The following is a 7767-nucleotide window of genomic DNA, read 5'->3' on the forward strand; positions in this document are numbered from 1 at the left end:
GGCGTAGAGGAGAGGGAAGTTACGGGGCAGGGAATAGGTGAGTTTTAGTAGCTTTCCGGAAGGCAGACAAGCTCTCTAAAGAGCGAATGTTAAGGGGTAATTCTTTCCATAACTTGGCTCCCAAAACCCTAAAGGAGCGGCCGCCCATGCGGCAGAGTTTAGTGCGAGGAACACATAAAAGATGTTGATTAGATGATCGCAGAATGCGCGATGGGACATAAGGGGTGAGGAGGGGTCGGAGCAGTGTGGGACTGTCCAATTTAAGGATTTTAAAAGTCATGATTAGGGTTTTGAATTTAATTCTAGCGTCAACAGGTAGCCAATGTAGTTTGCGAATGGTAGCTCTGGCTGAGCATCTACGTGGAAGGCCGACCAGGGCTCTCGCCGCGGAGTTTTGTACACGTTGCAGCCGTGCTATCTCTCCTTTGTTAGCACCTAAAAGGAGAACATTGGCGTAGTCAAGACGCGAGAGGATGGTTGCTTGTATAATAAGCTGGCGGATTTTAGCATCAAAAAAGCCCAGTATATGGCTGAGATTTCTCAGCAAGCCGATGCACGTGCCGGCGACTTTTTTGGTGTGGGTCTGATAGTTAAGTGAGGCATCCATCCACACTCCTAGATTTTTAACTAGGGATTTGGGAGGTGGTATGGTGCCCAAGGAAGACGGCCACCAGTGCTCATTCCAATGGCTGGTGTTCTTACCAAGGAGTAGCACTTCTGTTTTTCCAGCATTAAGCTGTAAACAGTTGTCCGTCAACCATTGGGCAACTGCCGAGAGACCATTTTTTAATCTAGCAGCCGAGATGGACGGGCCTTCCGTAAGAGTAATGGCCAACTGTGTGTCGTCGGCGTACGACAACAGTGTCAGACCCCACTCTTTAGCCACTGTTGCAAGAGGTTGCACATAAAGATTAAAAAGAGATGGGCTCAACGCAGAGCCCTGCGGAACTCCCTGTGCAATTGGATGAGATTTCGATAGAAAAGGGGGTGCTGAGACCCAGAAGGATCTGTCTTTAAGGAAAGAATGGAACCACCTTAGAGCCAGGCCAGATACTCCGAATGTCTCCAGACGATCAAGAAGGATGTCATGAGACACCGTGTCAAAGGCCGCGCTGAGATCAAGAAGAATCAGCGCAGCGCTTTGACCGGCATCTAGGACCGTCCGGAGATACTCGGTAGTGGCCAAAAGAGCAGACTCCGTACTATGGCCCGGTCTGAACCCATTTTGGGATGGGTCCAGGATGTTATTCTGGACCATATGTTGGGACAGTACACTATTAACATGGGCTTCAGCAAGTTTAGCCAGCCATGGAAGCAGCGAGATCGGTCGGAAGTTTTCCAGTTTGGTAGGATCTAGGGAGGGTTTCTTGATGATAGGTGAAACCCAAGCTTGCTTCCATGCAGATGGTACTGTGGCTGAAGAGAAGGAGAGATTGAGAACAGAGGCCAGGGAAGGTAGGAAGAAGTCAAGAGACTCCAGAAATTGTGCCGGACGCATGGGGTCTGAAGGGGAACCAATTTTAATTTTACGACACATTTTGATGAGGTTGTCAACGGATATTGCTGGAATGTTGGTCATAATTGTGCCGTAAGGGTGGAGGTTAGTGCAATTGACACGATTAGGGGAGTGTTGTGGGAAGGAGCTGTAGATCTTTTGTACTTTAGCGACGAAAAACGTGGCAAGCTCCTCACATTGTTGGGCAGTGGAGATATTGGGGGAGGGGGATTTACAGCTCTGGAGTTCTTTAACAAGCTTAAAGATTTCTTTGGCGGGAGTGGCACTCGAGTTGATTTTTTCAGCATAGAAGGCGGATCGTGCTCCACGGATGGCTTTGTGGTACAATTTTTGTTTAGCTGGATAATTACTTTTGTCTTCGTTGTTGTATTCTTTTCTCCATAGACGCTCAGCTCTTTTACAGTCTTTGCGCATGGCTTTAAGGATGTCATTATACCAAGGGTTAGTCGGTGTACTACGTCCTTTCGTCCACTTCGCTGGAATGAGAGTATCAAGTCCTCCCGTGATCCAGCTATGGAATCTACTGTAGACTGAGTCAATGTCTGAGTTATTCTCAAGATGGATTTCCCCAAGAGTGGCCTGAAGATCACTAGTGGAAAGTTTGTGCCATGATCTTTTTAGCCGTTGGACTGGTGCGTTTTTGTACGTAGTTTTATTGATTAGAATAGTCAATTTAATGAGGTGATGATCAGTCCATCCCATTGGAAGGGGCACCTCAGTTTTAGCCTCTTCGATGTTAGTGAATACTGGGTCTAAGGTGTGTCCAGCTAAATGCGTAGAAGTGTGGATCAGGGGGTTGAGTTGCAAGGCGGAGAGGTCAGCAAGAAGACTTTTGATCGTAGGGTCATTAGGTAGATCAAAATGAAGATTGAGGTCACCTAATATGGTAAAGTTCGCTGTTTTAGTCACTAACGAGTTAGCTGTCTCAAGAAGAGCTTCAATGAATTTTGAGGCAGGTCCTGGAGGACGATAAATATAGAGACCTGACATAGTGAAGTTAGGGTTAATATTGATTTTGAAGTAAGCACATTCACAGTTAGTAAGTTCTTCTTTGGTGAATGTGCAAGTATAAATGTTCTTGTAGATGACAGCAATGCCTCCACCTCTCCCATCTCTATTCAGATTAAGCATATGGTATTCATCTGGAAGCGTAAGATTAGGTATGACAGAGATGTCATCACGTAACCAGGTTTCACAGAGGAACAGAATATCCGGGTTTTCATCCAGTAAGAGGGTGTTAACTTCGGAATAGTGTTTGGAGAGTGACCTAACATTGAGATGCAGAACCGTAATAGGAATAATTATAGGTGAGTTCTGGAGTTGTCGGATGCGGTGGGGGGTAGCAGTAGTAAAGTTACAGCTATTACATTTGAGGCATGTTTGACCAAGCGTACCTGTTAGGTGGACACAGGGACTTACCAGGTTATATGCAAGTAGTTGTTCCCTGTCATAGTGACGGGGAACTGATGATGTCCGGCCAGGGGGACTGGCGAGAGGCGATGACTTGGCGAGGACGGGCGAAGACGGGCTTGCCTTAGGCGCGCCTTCGGCGCGCACACGACGCGCCCGCTGCGCCCGTCCGCTGCGCGTCCGGTGAAAGCACATGTTTTATGGGGGCTAAGAGAGGCAGGGGGGTGTGGCCTCGAAGTGGGCGTGGCCTCGCTGCACGCCGTCAATGGCGGCATAGATAGAGTAAATACAGCCTCTGTGACAGCGCTAGCTCCGCTGCCCAGAACGCTCGAGCTGAAGGTGCCAGCAAACAAAGTAGGTGCGCTATAATTTTAAAAGCAGCAAGTTATCAGTGACAGAAAGGTTAAAAAATAGTAAATCTGTCTCCCGGCTTCTTTGCCTCAGGAGGGAAAGTGACTCATGCAAACAGCGCTCGCATTCAGCGCTTATATACACAGGGCGGGGGGCGGGGCCTCGAAGTGGGCGTGGCCTCGCTGCACGCCGTCAATGGCGGCAGAGATAGAGTAAATACAGCCTCTGTGACAGCGCTAGCTCCGCTGCACAGAACGCTCGAGCTGAAGGTGCCAGCAAACAAAGTAGGTGCGCTATAATTTTAAAAGCAGCAAGTTATCCTGGTAGCGAGACTGATTCCTCTCTTGCTTCCTCCTGCTGCTCCTCTTCATCATAGTCACAAGGTTCCTGAAAAGATTCATATCTCGAAGATTTGGATTGAGCAGTATCTTTAAAAGAAAAAACTCGCTCTTCATCCGTGTCTTGGCTCTTAATGTGAAGCTGAGAAGGACTATATGCCACTCCAGAAGCTTCCTCATCCTCAGAATCCTGCTCCAGTAATGTGGATGGAGGCAGAGGGGATATCTTTGTCCATGCCATAAATTCTGATGACTTCCTAATCGTCGACGATCCCGTCGACGATTGAAAAGATCTTAAAGAGATCACTGTCTTCGACTGCGGAGATTTAAAAGCCTTCGCAGTTGACACTATATTCATCGGCGACGGAGCTGTCGTCGACTGGGTAATCGTCGACGGAATTACTGTCGACGAGGAGGTCGTCGTCGAGGTCGTCGACGGCTTCGTCATCGATCCTGTTGTCGACGATGTGGTCGTCGAGTAAGATTGCCTCGTCGACGGGGTAGCTGGTCTCGACGGCGTAGTCGTCGTCGTCGACGGTATGGATTTGATCCCAGTCGTCGCCGTCGGAAAGGTCTTCATCGACACTGTAGTGGTCGACGGAGTCGTCGACGGTTTCACCACAATCTTAACAGGAGACACCATAGAACTGGTCGACGGAGCAGAAGATGCTCCTTTTAGACTAGACGGCTTCTTCAAGGGAGTAGGAGGAAGAGATGACGCCTCCTTTCCATTCTTTTTACCCTTTTTAGGATCCACCACCTCCTCAAAATGAGAAGTTTACCTCTTTTTGGGAGGCTGACTTGAGGATTCCTCTCCAGAATCAGAATCTGAGGTGGCCTTCTTCTTTTGAAGCCACAACAGAAGGCAAGCTTCTCTGTCCCCGTAAGGTTTTGGCAGAGAAAGTTCTGCAGTATTTACAGTCCTTAGCAACATGCTTGGGATGAAGGCAGTATAAGCAGTCCTTATGTGGTTCTTCAGAAAAAAGCCTAGCTTTCCCAACGGATCGGCAAGGCCTGAAAAGCTTCTTCTTTGAGCTTTAAGCCATTATAAGGTAAAAAGATAGATCACAATACCTTATATCCAGAAAGAATTCAGTTAGAAAGGTCAAAAGTTCACACTGGAACAAACAAACTGAGCAGAGCTCAGGGAGACCCCTTTCTCACACGAAGGCGGTTGGAAATCTGAGGCAGGAAGGTTCTGTTGGGGAGTGTGATGTCAGGGCAGGGGTGCTGATTGGCTGAGTTTTGGACCAAACAACTAGGAGGTCTGGTTACCAAATAGTTTCAGGCCCTATGGGCTTATCTATGCAGTTTTCTCTTCTCTATGATACTGCTTTGGTCATTCTGTTACCGTGAGACTCCCACCATGACGACGGGGAAGATACAAGCATGTGAACCTATGAAAGATTCAATACTGGAGAAATAATGCTCCTGTGTACTGTGGCAGACTCAGAAATATTGATAAACGTCATGATTTCTCTTTCAGCATTTCCTAGTTAAATCTTTCACTTTTTGACTCATACATTTGGCAGAAACATAACTTAGTACCATTAAAATAGTTGTGATGGGGAACATCCATGTGGGGTTAGGACTGGCTCGACAAGAGTGCTTGCTGACTTGAAGGAGCATGGAGTTGACCGCCTTGCCTGGTCCGGTGTGGAACCAAGCCAGCGAGGCTTTGCTGAAGGCTCATTTGCCCTGATAGCTGGGCGACAGTTTGAGGAGGAGGAGGTGAAGAGCTGTCTAAGTGTGCCATGAGGCTGGCTGTTCAGTACAACCCTGAGAAGTGAGCTTTAATTTGATGTAGTGTTCCTCTTATACCACGTGCAATTCACCCTCTCCAAAGCCTCAAGAATTCCTGGGTGTGAAGGGCGGCTGATTCTGATTGGGTGCTTGATAGTTTTCCAGAAACTCATGTTCTTGATTGTTCATGTTTGTCAGAAGTCAATTAAACACACCCAGGGGTTTTATCTCTTCAGAGGACAGAAGCTGCAATAAAAGTTTCTTTCCCATTGCAAAAAAATATAAGCGGCTGACGAGGCTCTGTCTGTCAAAGAATGGAAGGGCTGAGGAACTATCGTTCATCTCACTGCTAAGCAGAGCCATGTCATGCTTCACCCTCACTCAGGCCTCTGATTTTGACCAACATCGCTTAGAACACTGGGACTTTAGAGCCCATCCTTTTAATGAGGAAAACCAAACTACAAGTCCCATAAGCAATAGTGGTGGAAGGTGTCACGCATGACCTGGGACAACATCCGATTCAGCACATCCAGTTCCACTTTTTAAGTATTTGACACAATATTGAATTTATAACCTTTGTTTTTTATGGTCATGAGTCACCAGAATACTAAAAACATGTCTCTTATTTTCAAGGTCAATTAAGTAATGGTCACCAGCTTGGAAGCTCTGTTCATTCTTCAGTATTTGTCATTGATCTCCACGTGTGGCTGGTTTCGGTCTGGCCCTGCATCGTTCCCGATAACTCGCACAGGTAAGGAGCTTGTAGCAGCAACATGATAACCCCATACTCGTCTGTAAGAAGTGCGCTCCGAGGCAGGTATCCGATCATGTTTGTGAAAGAAGGAAGGACCAATATCTGCTATGTACATTTGTTAAAATAAAACACAATCAAATCACAGTATACTGTTCCGGAGGTTCAGTCCCAGAGACATTATCTGTAACTGAACGCAGACACCCTAGGAAGCATGTGCTTTTAAGACAAGTTGCCTTCACTCACCTGAAGGTGACATGCTTCATCATTGGGCTATACTCCTCACCAGGCCGCGCTACAATGCCTGGCGGGCAGCACAAGAGCGCACTTTGTCAGAGATCTTTTACTAAGTATGACGGATGAGCATAGTAGGACGGAAGATGTTGTGTCATAAGATGTGAGATTAGTGAAGTCTGAATATAAGATCAACTATCGACCAGTTGCCACAATATAATTAATGTGATCTTCCTGGTCCATGTTGCGATTAAAAACAGTAGCAGAGAAATTGAGGAACTAATGACCCCTATCACTGTGTGAAAGTGTCGATCACCTATAAGCCTGCTGGTAAGCTGGGGTCTATACTTCAGGTCAACGTTTTTCATGCCTTGTGTAGTCATGGAGCAATCTGTTGGCATTTCATCAGGACCAAGTATGGGAAAATGGGTAAATGTGACCTAATCTTCTTCACAGCGTGAGGAGCTCTGTAACTCAAAGCCCTGCACCGTGCATAGGTGATAAGGTGCCTATTAACATCTTACTACCACAGGTGAGCACTGCCTAACAGGGTGCACTAGATACGGTAACCCTCCTAAAATTCAGGACATACTGACTTATCCAATAACGAGGACAGACGCCGCATCAGAGGGCAACTGGTTTGAAAAGCACCTGCTTCCTAGGGTTCCCGCGTTCAGTTAGAGATAATGTCTGTGGGACTGAACCTCCAGAACAGTATACTGTGAGTTGATTTATATGAAGAATGTGTATACTGGACTGTCATTTTCCTCGTCATCTCTTGTGATATGTAAAATAAATCACAACACACTGGGAGGCCAACAAATCTATCATACATTTAATGCAAAAATAGCAAAAGGCCAAGCAAACTAACAAGTGACAATTGTCTTTGCAATGGACGAGAGCATCCACCCTAAAGCAAGTTGGAGTATATAATGCTAATGCTACACAATGTATTTTTATACACTTTTCTCCTAATACAAGACAATGAAACCTGAACACATGATAGAAACAGTTACTGAAACGACACTAATGAGTAGGAGGCAGGATCTTCTCTCGAGAGGAATGTGAGGAGTCTGTGAGGACTAGTGATCATACTAACCAGCTTCAGTCAGTATTGGCTCCCTGAGACCTATTATCCTGCTAAGTAACTCCAGTCAGTAGTGACCCCTGTACCTTAAATCCTGCTAATATTCAAAACCAGAGGTGAACTTGACTGCCAACCTGTTCCAGTCAATATTGACATGTATGGGGGCATGGCCAAGCAACATGGCCATCAGGACGTAGTCTCCCGCAGCTCCCGGCCAGCCTGACGTACAAATCCTGATTTAGACCAGATCCTGGTGCCTACGGACAACTATAATTGTGGATTTAGTGACTGGAATACCTGAGACACTCAGACAAGCTGGATGTTGAAGGATTGGGAA

The 7767-nt window shown here is 46.5% G+C and overlaps 1 pseudogene across 1 annotated transcript in view; it reads left to right on the forward strand.

The window, feature by feature from the left end:
• The window catches only part of LOC144805788 (uncharacterized), a 107158-nt pseudogene that overhangs the window by 61301 nt on the left and 38090 nt on the right, over positions 1-7767 (forward strand). The window contains exon 4 of the transcript XR_013605599.1: positions 5992-6109. The product of XR_013605599.1 is annotated as an uncharacterized LOC144805788 (transcript). The remainder of the gene's footprint in view (positions 1-5991; positions 6110-7767) is intronic.

Source organism: Lissotriton helveticus (assembly GCF_964261635.1).
Source record: "Lissotriton helveticus chromosome 1_1 unlocalized genomic scaffold, aLisHel1.1 SUPER_1_unloc_25, whole genome shotgun sequence".
Taxonomy (NCBI): domain Eukaryota; kingdom Metazoa; phylum Chordata; class Amphibia; order Caudata; family Salamandridae; genus Lissotriton; species Lissotriton helveticus.